Source organism: Saimiri boliviensis (genome assembly GCF_048565385.1).
Source record: "Saimiri boliviensis isolate mSaiBol1 chromosome 16 unlocalized genomic scaffold, mSaiBol1.pri SUPER_16_unloc_1, whole genome shotgun sequence".
Taxonomy (NCBI): Eukaryota; Metazoa; Chordata; class Mammalia; order Primates; family Cebidae; genus Saimiri; species Saimiri boliviensis.
Window position 1 is genome coordinate 208,063 of NW_027412499.1, and position 12,177 is coordinate 220,239.

Here is a 12,177-nt window from a genome sequence, read left to right on the forward strand (position 1 = left end):
CTGGCTCTAAAACAAAAACAGAGCTATCCAGCAGAATGGTTGTCAATGTGTGCATTCAACTTACAGAGTTAAACTGATTTGTATTTCACCAGTTCAGAAACCCTTTCTTTGTAGAATGTAGCAACAGTGAATTATAGCCCCATAGTGGTATGTAAGAGTTAGCAGTAAGAATGCGTTTAAAACACAGAAGACCTGCTTCTTACAAACTGATCTCCTGTGCCTTGGTTCCTTTTAGGAAGTTGCATCTGTTTAGATTCAGCGAGTTAGAAACACGTTTCTTCTTCTTCTTCTTTTTTTTTTTTTTTCCGGGGGGGAGACCGAATTTCGCTCTTTTTACCCAGGCTTGAGTGCAATGGCACAATCTCGGCTCACTGCAACCTCCTCCTCCTGGGTTCAAGCAATTCTCCTGCCTCAGCCTCCTGAGTAGCTGGTATTACAGGCATGCACCAACATGCCCAGCTAATTTTTTGCATTTTTAGTAGAGACGGGGTTTCACCATGTTGACCAGGATGGTCTCGATCTCTCGACCTCGTGATCCACGCGCCTCGGCCTCCCAAAGTGCTGGGGTTACAGGCTTGGGCCACCGCGCCCGGCCAGAAACACGTTTCTTCTAAAGGCTGCATTTGGACATTCCAGAGTGGATGGGAGTACAGGCTGTCGTGAAAAATATCTGGTTCTAAAACAAAAACGGAGCCATCTAGCAGAATGGTTGTTAATGTGTGCAATGAACTTACAGAGTTAAACTGATGTGTGTTTGCAGCAGTTCAGAAACCGTTTCCTTGGAGAATGGAGATACAGTCATTTCCAGCCCTATAGTGGCATGTAACAGTTAGCAGTAAGAATGCGTTGAAAACACAGAAGACCTGCTTCTTACAAACTGACCTGCTGTGTGTTGGTTCCTTTTAGGAAGTTGCAACTATGTTTAGATTCAGCCAGTTTCAAACACATTTCTTCTAAAAGCGACCTTTGGACATACGAGAGTGGATGGCAGTACAGGATGTAAAGAGAAATATCTGACTCTAAAAAAAAAAAAAAAAACGGAGATATCCAGCAGAATGGTTGTGAATGTGTGCTTTCAACTTACAGAGTTAAACTGATTTGTATTTCACCAGTTCAGAAACCCTCTCTTTGGAGAATGTATAAACAGTCATTTCCAGCCCTATGCTGAACACCACCACCATGTCCAATGCTACGGTCAATAGTAGCATTCGGCCTGTCTTTGGAGGGACCATCTACCGCCCTCCCGTGTCTCGACTTCCTCCTTCCGGCAGCAAGCCAGTCGCTACTTCCACCTGTTCAGGGAAGAAAACGCCCCGTGCCGGCGGGCAGGGAGCCGACAAGGGGAACCCGGAGCTCAGTGGCAGCATCCTGAGGTGCGAGAACTTTCAAAGGCTTCGACAGCTGATGCTCCTCCTGGCATCCTCAATTCAACCCACATCCGGTCCTGAGAAGCCCTGAGCAGTCAACCAGCTGTGGCTTCCTGTGCCTCGACTGGACCTCATTTTATCAGGGAGGCTTTAGTTTTTCTTGAGCCTAGGTGTGCTCAAAACCCTAGCCTTGGACAGGCTCCGTGACCATGGGCCTATTTAGAGATGTCATGAGGGTTACAGATGAAAATCCACCACAGGTTTAGTGGTCCTACGAGACTTCGTTTTAACAGTTTATGGCAGAAAGTGCGAATTTTCGCATACGGGGCCTGACTTCTTCTCTACCATAGATTCTACTTCCTGAAGTGTGATCAAAAGCTTGTTTTACTTCACCACTGTGTAGGAAAATTATTAACTGTGCCCATCCCTAAGGTAATTCTGGCTTGAGGACTTGTAATTAGTAATTAACATCTTTCTTGTTTAGGGATGTTCAATTAGTGCTTTGGCTGTCAGCTTTGCTCTCCCCTGAAGGCTTGTCCCCACCACACAGGACAGCCTTCTTCCTGATGAGAATGGCTGTGTGTTTCCCAAGTTGAGATGGCCTGCCCTACTACTGCCAAAGAGGTGACAGGAAGGCGAGCACTGCTCTGTTAGATCGTGTTCAGTTCTGTTGCGGAGTGCAACGCCCTTCGTGGGCGGTATGTATGTATGAACACACGTGCTTGTTGGAACTCTTTCTTTGGCATTTGTCCCTGGCTCCAGTCTCCCCCTTTCCGGGCCTGCTATGCCCGAGTTCTTCTACCCCTGCAGTTGCCAGCCGCGTCGGGAGGCTGTTTGCTCCGATGGGTTGGGTTATCTTTGTCGTGGAGATCTGGAACTTTGCACATGTCACTACGAGGGAGTTGTTTTTACTCTAGCATCTGCGATGAGGTGCCCTCTTGACCAACCCTCTCGATCACTACTCTTCCTCAAGCACTATTATTTATTCTTCCTCCTTTTTTTTTTTAAGCTGACAAAAAAAATACTACTTTATTAGTGGCTTCTACAAGATTAGAATACATAGAAAAGTACAAATAAATGCCAGTTCATTTGGGCAAAAATAAACGACAGGAAAGGCAAAGATGCAACACTCAACCCCGCACGGATGACACGCTGGAGCTGACAAAGCACACGCGTTTTAAACGGTTTTCCGAGTCACATGTTAGAACACGTAGGAAACTGGTTCTCCTTATTGTTTGCTTCGATTCTGCCGTTCCTTGCGCGCCACCTCCTCCTCCTCCTCCTCCTCCTCCTGGCGCTTCTCATAGTGGGCAAAGTCGTCGAAGATGGAGGTCGTGTCGTGTGCTTGTAGGAGCTGATGATTTTCAGCACCTGCTTTGCTTTTTCTAAGGGCATCTCCTGGGTGTCCCGGGAGTTTGTGACGGGTTTGTTGTCGTTGTGCTCCAGTCTGATGTGCCGCAGCTGGTTATTGGGCACGTCCTGAACAGAAATCCACTTGACATCAAACTGCCCCTTCCACTGGTCCTGAGACCAGACCCCAGCAATGGTGCCGTAGTCCACGGGGGACTCCATCTCGGCCACCCCACAAAAATGCCCGCTCCCGTTGACGCTGAAGAGCAGGTAGACAGGCCCCTTGCTGCTCATGCAGCGGAAGGCGCCATCCAGGCGCGTGTTACCGTGCTCCGTGTGCACCGGATGGAGTACTTGATGGAGCGGTGGATGTCCTCGGAGTAGCTCTTGATGATGAACGCACGCCCGCTTTTCAGATTCCAGTTAAACTCTTTAGGGTAACAGCTGTGAGCAGCCTTCAGTTTTTCAAGGACGGGGTGGGATTCGACGCCAGGCATATAAGAATTAGCAGTAAGAATGCGTTTAAGGCTGGGCGTGGTGGCTCAAGCCTGTAATCCCGGCACTTTGGGAGGCCGAGGCAGATGGATCAGGAGGTCAAGAGATCGAGACCATCCTGGTCAACAAGGTGAAACCCCGTCTCTACTAAAAATACAAAAAATTAGCTGGGCATGGTGGCACGTGCCTGTCATGCCAGCTACTCAGGAGGCTGAGGCAGGAGAATTGCCTGAACCCAGGAGGCGGAGGTTGCGGTGAGCCGAGATGGCACCATTGCACTCCAGCCTGGGTAACGAGAGCGAAACTCCATCTCAAAAAAAAAAAAAAAGAATGCGTTTAAAACACAGAAGACCTGCTTTGTACAAACTAATCTACTGTGTGTTGGTTCCTTTTAGGAAGTTGTATCTATGTTTAGATTGATTGAGTTAGAAACACGTTTCTTCTAAAAGCTTCCTTTGGACATTCCAGAGTGGATGGGAGTACAGGCTGTAATGAGAAATATCTAGCTCTAAAACAAAAACGGAGCTATCCAGCAGAATGGTTGTCAATGTGTGCATTCAACTTACAGAGTTAAACTGATTTGTATTTCAGCAGTTCAGAAACCCTTTCTTTGGAGAATGTAGAAACAGTCATTTCCAGCCCTATAGTGGCGTATAAGAGTTAGCAGTACGAATGCATTTAAAACACAGAAGACCCGCTTCTTGCAAACTGATCTGCTGTGTGTTGGATCCTTTTAGGAAGTTGCAACTATGTTTAGATTCAGCGAGTTAGAAACACATTTCTTCTAAAAGCTGCCTTTGGACATTCCAGAGTGGACGGGAGTACAGGAAGTAAAGAGAAATATCTGACTCTAAAACAAAAACGGAGCTATCCAGCAGAATGGGTGTCAATGTGTGCATTCAACTTAGAGTTAAACGGATTTGTATTTCAGCAGTTCAGAAACCCTTTCTTTGGAGAATGTAGAATCAGTCATTTCCAGCCTTATAGTGGCATATAATTGTTAGCAGTACGAACGCGTTTAAAACGCAGAAGACCTGCTTCCTACAAACTAATCTGCTGTGTGTTGGTTCCTTTTAGGAAGTTGCATCTATGTTTAGATTCAGCGAGTTAGTAACACAGTTCTTCTAAAAGCTGCGTTTGGACATTCCAGAGTGGATGGGAGTACAGGCTGTAATGAGAAATATCTAGCTCTGAAACAAAAAAGGAGCTATCTAGCAGAATGGTTGTCAGTGTGTGCATTCGACTTACAGAGTTAAACGACACCTCCGGGACAGAAGAATATGGTGGGTGCAAGTTCGGAGGTGAGGCGGGTACTTTGCTAGAGCCGAGGAGTTCAAGACCAGCCCAGGCATCAGGCTGCAGTGCATTCGTCTGGCCAAGGCCCATGGCAGCCTCCACTTCCCGACCTCAGGCAATCCTCCCACCTTGGGCTCCAAAAAAGCTGGGACTACAGGCGCCTGCCGTCACGATGCCCGGAGAACTTTTTTTTTTTTTTTTGCGACGGAGTTTCGTTCCCGTTGCCCAGGCTGGAGTGCAATGGCGCGATCTCGGCTCACCGCAAACCTCCGCCTCCTGGTTTCAAGCTATTCTCCTGCCTCAGCCTCCCGAGTAGCTGGGATTACAGGCACGTGCCACCATGCCCAGCTAATTTTTGTATTTTTAGTAGAGACGGGGTTTCACCTTGTTGACCGGGATGGTCTCGATCTCTTGACCTCATGATCCACCCGCCTCGGCCTCCCAAAGTGCTGGGATTACAGGCTTGAGCCACCGCACCCGGCCAGAAACACATTTTTTCTAAAAGCTGCTTTAGGACATTCCAGAGTGGACGGGAGTGCAGGATGTAAAGAGAAATATCTGGCTCTAAAACAAAAACGGAGCTATCCAGCAGAATGGTTGTCAATGTGTGCATTCAACTTACAGAGTTACACTGATTGGTATTTCACCAGTTCAGAAACCCTTTGTTTGGAGAATGTAGCAACAGTCATTTCCAGCCCTATACTGGCATATAAGAGTCAGCAGTAGGGAGAGAGATCCAAGATCGCTGATCACTAGCAGCTCGGGATTGTAGCTCCCGGTGTAAGCGCAAAGAACGAGAGGACGCCACACCTTCACGTGAATTCTTGTTGCTCACGCACCAGGAGATTCCCGGCGGAGGAGCCCCACGGGTCGCCAGCGCGATTCTTGTGACCGGCGAGGCGGTTTGGCCGGCGCCTCGGAGCGACGGTTCTTGGTGCAGAGTCGGAAAAGCACCATCGATCTTAACGCCGCTGATTTGGTGGGCGCAGTGGGTTGCTCAGATTTCGGCGCTGAGAATCGGTAAGTTGGACGTCCACTCAGGAACCCAATTACAAAGACGGTGAATACAAAGACCACAGATGGATAAATTTATAACGAAGGGAGGAAAACAACCAAAAAAGGCTGAGAATGCCGAAGATCAGAACGCTTCTCCTTCGGGGGGCGGGGGGATCACAGTTCCTCATCAGCGACGGAACAAGGCTTGATGGAGAACGAGTGTGTTCCAATTACAGAAGCAGGCTTCAAAATGTGGATAATGAGAAACTTCTGTGAATTAAAAGAACTTGTTTTAACCCAATCTAAAGTAACTAAGAACTTTGAAAAAAGATTTGACGAAATGTTAACAAGAATACACAATTTAGAGAGGAATATAAGTGAATTGATGGAGCTGAAAAACACAATAGGAGAACTTCGTGAAGTATGCACAAGTTTTAACAGCCGAATTGATCAAGCAGAAGAAAGGATATCAGAGGTCAAAGACCAACTCAATGAAATAAAACAAGAAGACAAGCCGGGCGCGGTGGCTCAAGCCGGTAATCCCTGCACTTTGGGAGGCCGAGGCGGGTGGATCATGAGGTCGAGAGATCGAGACCATCCCGGTCAACATGGTGAAACCCCGTCTCTACTAAAAATACAAAAAATCAGCTGGGCATGGTGGCGTGTGCCTGTAATCCCAGCTACTCAGGAGGCTGAGGCAGGAGAATTGCCTGAACCCAGGAGGCGGAGGTTGCGGTGAGCCGAGATTGCGCCATTGCACTCCAGCCTGGGTAACAAGAGCGAAAACTCCGCCTCAAAAAAAAAAAAAAAAAAGAAAAAAAAAAGAAGATTAGAGAAAAAAGGATAAAAAGGAACGAGCAAAGTCTCCAAGAAATATGGGACTACGTGAAAAGACCTAATCTACGCTTGATAGGTGTACCTGAATGTGACGAAGAGAATGAATCCAAGCTGCAAAATACGCTTCAGGATATTATTCAGGAAAATTTTCCCAGCCTAGTAAGGCAGGATAATGTTCAACTCCAGGTAATACAGAGAACACCACAGAGATATTCCTCAAGAAGAGCAACTCCAAGGCACATAATCATCAGATTCATCAGTGTTGAAATGAAGGAGAAAATACTAAGGGCAGCCAGAGAGAAAGGTCAGGTTACCCACAAAGGGAAGCCTATTAGACTCACAGCAGATCTCTCAGCAGAAACCCTACAAGCCAGAAGAGAGTGGGGACCAATATTCAACATCCTTAAAGAAAAGAACTTTCAACCCAGAATTTCACATCCAGCCAAACGACGCTTCACAAGTGAAGGAAAAATAAAGTTTTTTGTGAATAAGCAAGCACTCAGAGATTTCATCACCACCAGGCCTGCTTTAGAAGAGCTTCTGAAAGAACCACTACGCATAGAAAGGAACAAACAGTATCAGCCTTTCTAAAAAAATTATGAAAAAGAGCATCAATATAATGAAGAATTTACATCAAATAATGGGCAAAAGAGCCAGCTAATATTAAATGGCAGTATTAAACTCACATATATTATTATTAATTCTAAATTTAAATTGACTAAAACCCCCAATCCAAAGACAGACAGGCAATTTGAATAAAAAACTAAAACCCAACAGTATGCTGCATCCAGACCCATCTCACATTCAAGAATGCACAAAGACTCAAAACAAGGCATGGAGAAAGATTTACCAACCAAACAGAGAGCTGAAGTAAATAAATAAAAAGCAGAAGTTACACTTAAGCAACAAAGATCAAAAGACGCAAAGAAGGACATTATATAATGATAAAAGGATCAATGCAACAACAAGAAGAGCTAAAGATCCTAAATATATACGCACCCAATACAGGAATACGCAGACATACAAGACTTATAAAGAGACTTAGACTCCCACATGATAATAGTCGGAGACTTCAACATTAATATTAGACAGATCAGTGAGACAGAAAATTAACAACGATATCCAGGACTTGAACTGAGATCTGGAACAAGTAAATGTAATTAACATTTATAGAACTCTCCACTTTAAATATACGAAATATACACTCTCATCAGTACCACATCATATCAACTTAGAAGTTTAAACGAAATGTTGGTTGTCTCCTTGTTTGTTATTCTCTTCCCTCATTTTCTTTCATGTCTCCATTATTAAGGACAATTATAGGCATGCCCGTATTTAGACTGCATTCTAACCCGGGCAATAAAGCAATACCCCCATCCTCTCTCCCTCGTCCTCTTTCTCTTTCTTTCTCTTCTTTATTCTTTTTCTTTCTTTCTTTTTTTTTTTTTTTTTTTTTTTTTTTTGAGACGGAGTTTCACTCTTGTTACCCAGGCTGGAGTGCAATGGCGCAATCTCGGCTCACCACAACCTCCGCCTCCTGGGTTCAGGCAATTCTCCTGCCTCAGCCTCCTGAGTAGCTGGGATTACAGGCACATGCCACCATGCCCAGCTAATTTTTTGCATTTTTAGTAGAGACGGGGTTTCACCATGTTGACCGGGATGGTCTCGATCTTTTGACCTTGTGATCCACCCGCCTCGACCACCCAAAGTGCTGGGATTACAGGCTTGAGCCACCGCGCCCGGCCCCCTATTCTTTTTCTTATAAAAGGAAAAAAAAAAAAGAGAGACTTTCCCTCTCTGTCTCTCTCTCTCCACACACACACATGCACACACACCTAAACACACAGTCACACACACACACATCTGTTTATCCATTTCTACATATTAGTCTTTTCTCACAAGCTGTGCTTTTAATATAGACACACATGATTTCATATGAAGCCGACTTCCATAACACTGATTTCAACGTAGAACGATTGTGCTATCTGCAGCAAAGCAGCCCATGGCCGAGTCATGGAGAGGTGGAGAAAAGAGGCAACGGCATTCTCAGGCCTGTCAGGCCTTGTACCCTGGGTTGGTGTGGAAGAACTCATCAGCGGCGCAGCCTGGCTGGAGTGGGGGACGGCCCCAGCCCTGACAGTGCAGGAAAATTGAGGGCTTCCTTTACCCTGGTCTTGAACACTCTGTCCTCAGCACTGAGTCTGTTGTCCTAGGTCAATGTCATCATCGACCTCCTCCACTTGCTGGAGCCCAGGGAAGCTCTGGAAGGCTGAGCTCCTGACTGGGGCTGAGACCTGCCCTGGGATTCAGAGCAGACTCGTCCCAGCCGAGCAGATGTTGAGGCATTTCCTGGCTGTCCGGGCAGCAGGACCCCAGTGACCCTCGATGTTGCTGGTGTTTTCTGAGAGTGGAGATTCTGCCTCCTGGAGACTCAATCCTGAGGACTGCTGGGTCAGCACAGGCCGAGACATGACTTCTGGAGGGACGGAGAAGTGCAAGACCCGTTTCTTAGAACCTGATGTGCTGTGCGTTGGATCCTTTTAGGAAGTCGCATCTATGTTTAGATTCAGCGAGTCAGAAACACGTTTCTTCTAAAAGCTGCGTTTGGACATTCCAGAGTGGATGGGAGTACAGGCTGTAATGAGAAATATCTGGCTCTAAAACAAAAACAGAGCTATCTAGCAGAATGGTTGTCAATGTGTGCATTCAAGTTACAGAGTTAAACTGATGTGTGTTTGCAGCATTTCAGAAACCCTTTCTTTGGAGAATGTAGAAACAGTCATTTCCAGCCTTATACTGGCATATTAAAGTTAACAGTAAGAATGCGTTTAAAACACAGAAGACCCGCTTCCTATAAACTGATCTGCTGTGCTTTGGTTCCTTTTAAGAAGTGGCAACTATGTTTAGATTCAGGCAGTTAGAAACAAATTTCTTCTAAAAGCTAGGTTGGGACATTCCAGAGTGGACGGGAGTACAGAATGTAAAGAGAAATAATCTGACTCTAAAACAAAAGCAGCTGGGCGCGGTGGCTCAAGCCTGTAATCCCAGCACTTTGGGAGGCCGAGGCGGGTGGATCACGAGGTCGAGAGATCGAGACCATCCTGGTCAACAAGGTGAAACCCCGTCTCTACTAAAAATACAAAAAGTTAGCTGGGCATGGTGGTGCGTGCCTGTAATCCCAGCTACTTAGGAGGCTGAGGCAGGAGAATTGCCTGAGCCCAGGAGGCGGAGGTTGCGGTGAGCCGAGATCGCGCCATTGCACTCCAGCCTGGGTAACAAGAGCGAAACTCCGTCTCAAAAAAAAAAACAAAAAACAAAAGCAGAGCTATCCAGCAGAATGGTTGTCAATGTGTGCATTCAACTTACAGAGTTAAACTGATTTGTATTTCAGCAGATCAGAAATGCTTTCTTTGGAGAATGTAGCAACAGTCATTTCCAGCCCTATACTGGCATATAAGAGTTAGTTTAAAACACAGAAGACCCGCTTCCTATAAATTGATCTGCTGTGCGTTGGTTCCTTTTAGGAAGTTGCAACTATGTTTAGATTCAGCGTGTTAGAAACACGTTTCTTCTAAAAGGTGCGTTTGGACATTCCAGTGTGGATGGGAGTACAGGATGTAAAGAGAAATATCTGGCTCTAAAACAAAAACGGAGCTATCCAGCAGAATGGTTGTCAATGTGTGCATTCAACTTACAGAGTTAAACTGATTTGTATTTCAACAGATCAGAAACCCTTTCTTTGGAGAATGTAAAAACAGTCATTTCCAGCCCTATACTGACATGTAAGAGTTAGCAGTAAGAATGCGTTTAAAACACAGAAGACCCGCTTCTTACAAACTGATCTGCTGTGCGTAGGTTCCTTTTAGGAAGTTGCAACTATGTTTCGATTCAGCGAGTTAGAAACACATTTATTCTAAAATCGACCTTTGGACATAGGAGAGTGGATGGGAGTACAGGATGTAAAGAGAAATATCTGACTCTAAAAAAAAACGGAGCTTTCCAGCAGAATGGTTGTCAATGTGTGCATTCAACTTACAGAGTTAAACTGATTTGTGTTTCAGCAGTTCAGAAACCCTTTCTTTGGAGAATGTAGAAACAGTCATTTCCAGCCCTATATTGGCATATAAGAGTTAGCAGTAAGAATGCGGTTAAAACACAGAAGACCAGCTTCTTACAAACTGATCTGCTGTGTGTTGGTTCCTTTTAGGAAGTTGCAACTATGTTTCGATTCAGCGAGTTAGAAACACATTTCTTCTAAAAGCTGCCTTTGGACATTCCAGAGTGGATGGGAGTACGGGATGTAAAGAGAAATATCTGGCTCTAAAACAAAAACGGAGCTATCCAGCAGAATGGTTGTCAATGTGTGCATTCAACTTACAGAGTTAAACTGATGATGCCCTGATTTTGGGCATCATCATGACCATTCTGATGATCATCATTCCAATCCTGATTCTGCAATCCTATCAGTAGATCCAGAGGAATCACCGGGGACAGGGGCTCTGCTCGTGACCTGTCTCCCTCCCTGGTATCCAGATTCCATCGCTCGCCCTGTCCCCAGCCCATCCCATATCAACCCTTGACCCTCACACACTTTTCTACACTGGTTCAATAAAGTGCACGTGCTCCTGGAAAAAAAATAAAATTAAAAAATAAAACTCAAAATAATAAAGAAGAGAAGCGTCACTGGGAAGTTTTTATTTTATTTTATTTTTTTAATCCATGCAACCAGTCTTATTTATGCATAATTGAGAAAACACAGGCCTAGAGAGGTTATGAAACTTGTCTACAGTTACACAGCTTGTGAAGGGCACAGCCACGATTTGAAACCAGGCAGCTTTGCTCTCGGCGACATCAGTGGGCTGCCTTTTGGTAAATTCAGGACATGAGGAGCAGAGGAGGAGAGGCAGGGCAACGGTGCAAGGTGGGGAGGGTCTGAGGGAGGCCGATGGGAGAGGACAGAAAGATCAACCGATCGGCACTGGCTTGAATCTGGCTGGTAGGCCTAAGCCCAGGGGCCCTGGGTGCATATGGCCCCAGGAAGCACGCTCCCCATTCCCTTCCTGCTCCTTCCTTCTTAAGGGCCTCTGCCCATGGTTCCCCTGGAGAGCCAATCGGGGGTCTGCCAGGCAGCGTGCGTGAACACGCACGGGTGAGGGTGACTGGGGCATCTGCCCACCTGATGTACACAGACGTTGCACTTGTCACGGAAGCCCATCTCGTGGCCATCCTCGCCCTCAGGAGAGCGGCACACGTCACAGACGACATCCTCATCACACTCGATGCCCAGCCCCTCCTGCGTCTCGACGGCCCTGGCCCTATTCTGGTGGCACAGGGTCTCCAGCTCCTCCTGCACACGTTCCAGCGTCAGCTCATCCAGCTCTGGCCTCTCCATCTCCCGAAGTTCTGAGTCGATGAGCTGCAGCCAGTAGGCGTCCATCTCGTCCGGGTCCTAGCGGCTGCCTCCTGGCCAATCCGGCCGGGAGCCCTCCCCGAGCGTGGGGCTGCCTGGGGATGCCCGGGCAGGGGGGCCTTCCAGAGGTGGGAGGGTCCTCACCAGGGGCTCTGGGATGGCCTCTGCCCCGGCAGGCACCTGCACCCCTTTCTCCCATTCCTGTCGCCATGGGTCTGCCAGGAGGTAGGAGTCATCCGGGCTGAGCTGGTGTGAGTCCGGGATCCTCATGGCTGTGATGACATCTGTCCGGAAAACCTCCGAGGGCTTCTTTTCGTGCTGTCGGGGCCAGCCCGGCTTGGTGCTGCTGGGCAGGCTGGAGCATCTGGAGGCGGATGTAGATGTCGCGTGACTGTCAGTGGTGGCAGAGTTGTCACTGCTGATGGG

At 46.9% G+C, this 12,177-nt stretch overlaps 1 pseudogene; it reads right to left on the bottom strand.

Moving 5' to 3' along the window:
• Positions 1–2,351: 2,351 nt before the first annotated feature.
• Positions 2,352–11,778, bottom strand: LOC141583159 (YTH domain-containing family protein 1 pseudogene; annotated as a pseudogene).
• Positions 11,779–12,177: the final 399 nt, after the last annotated feature.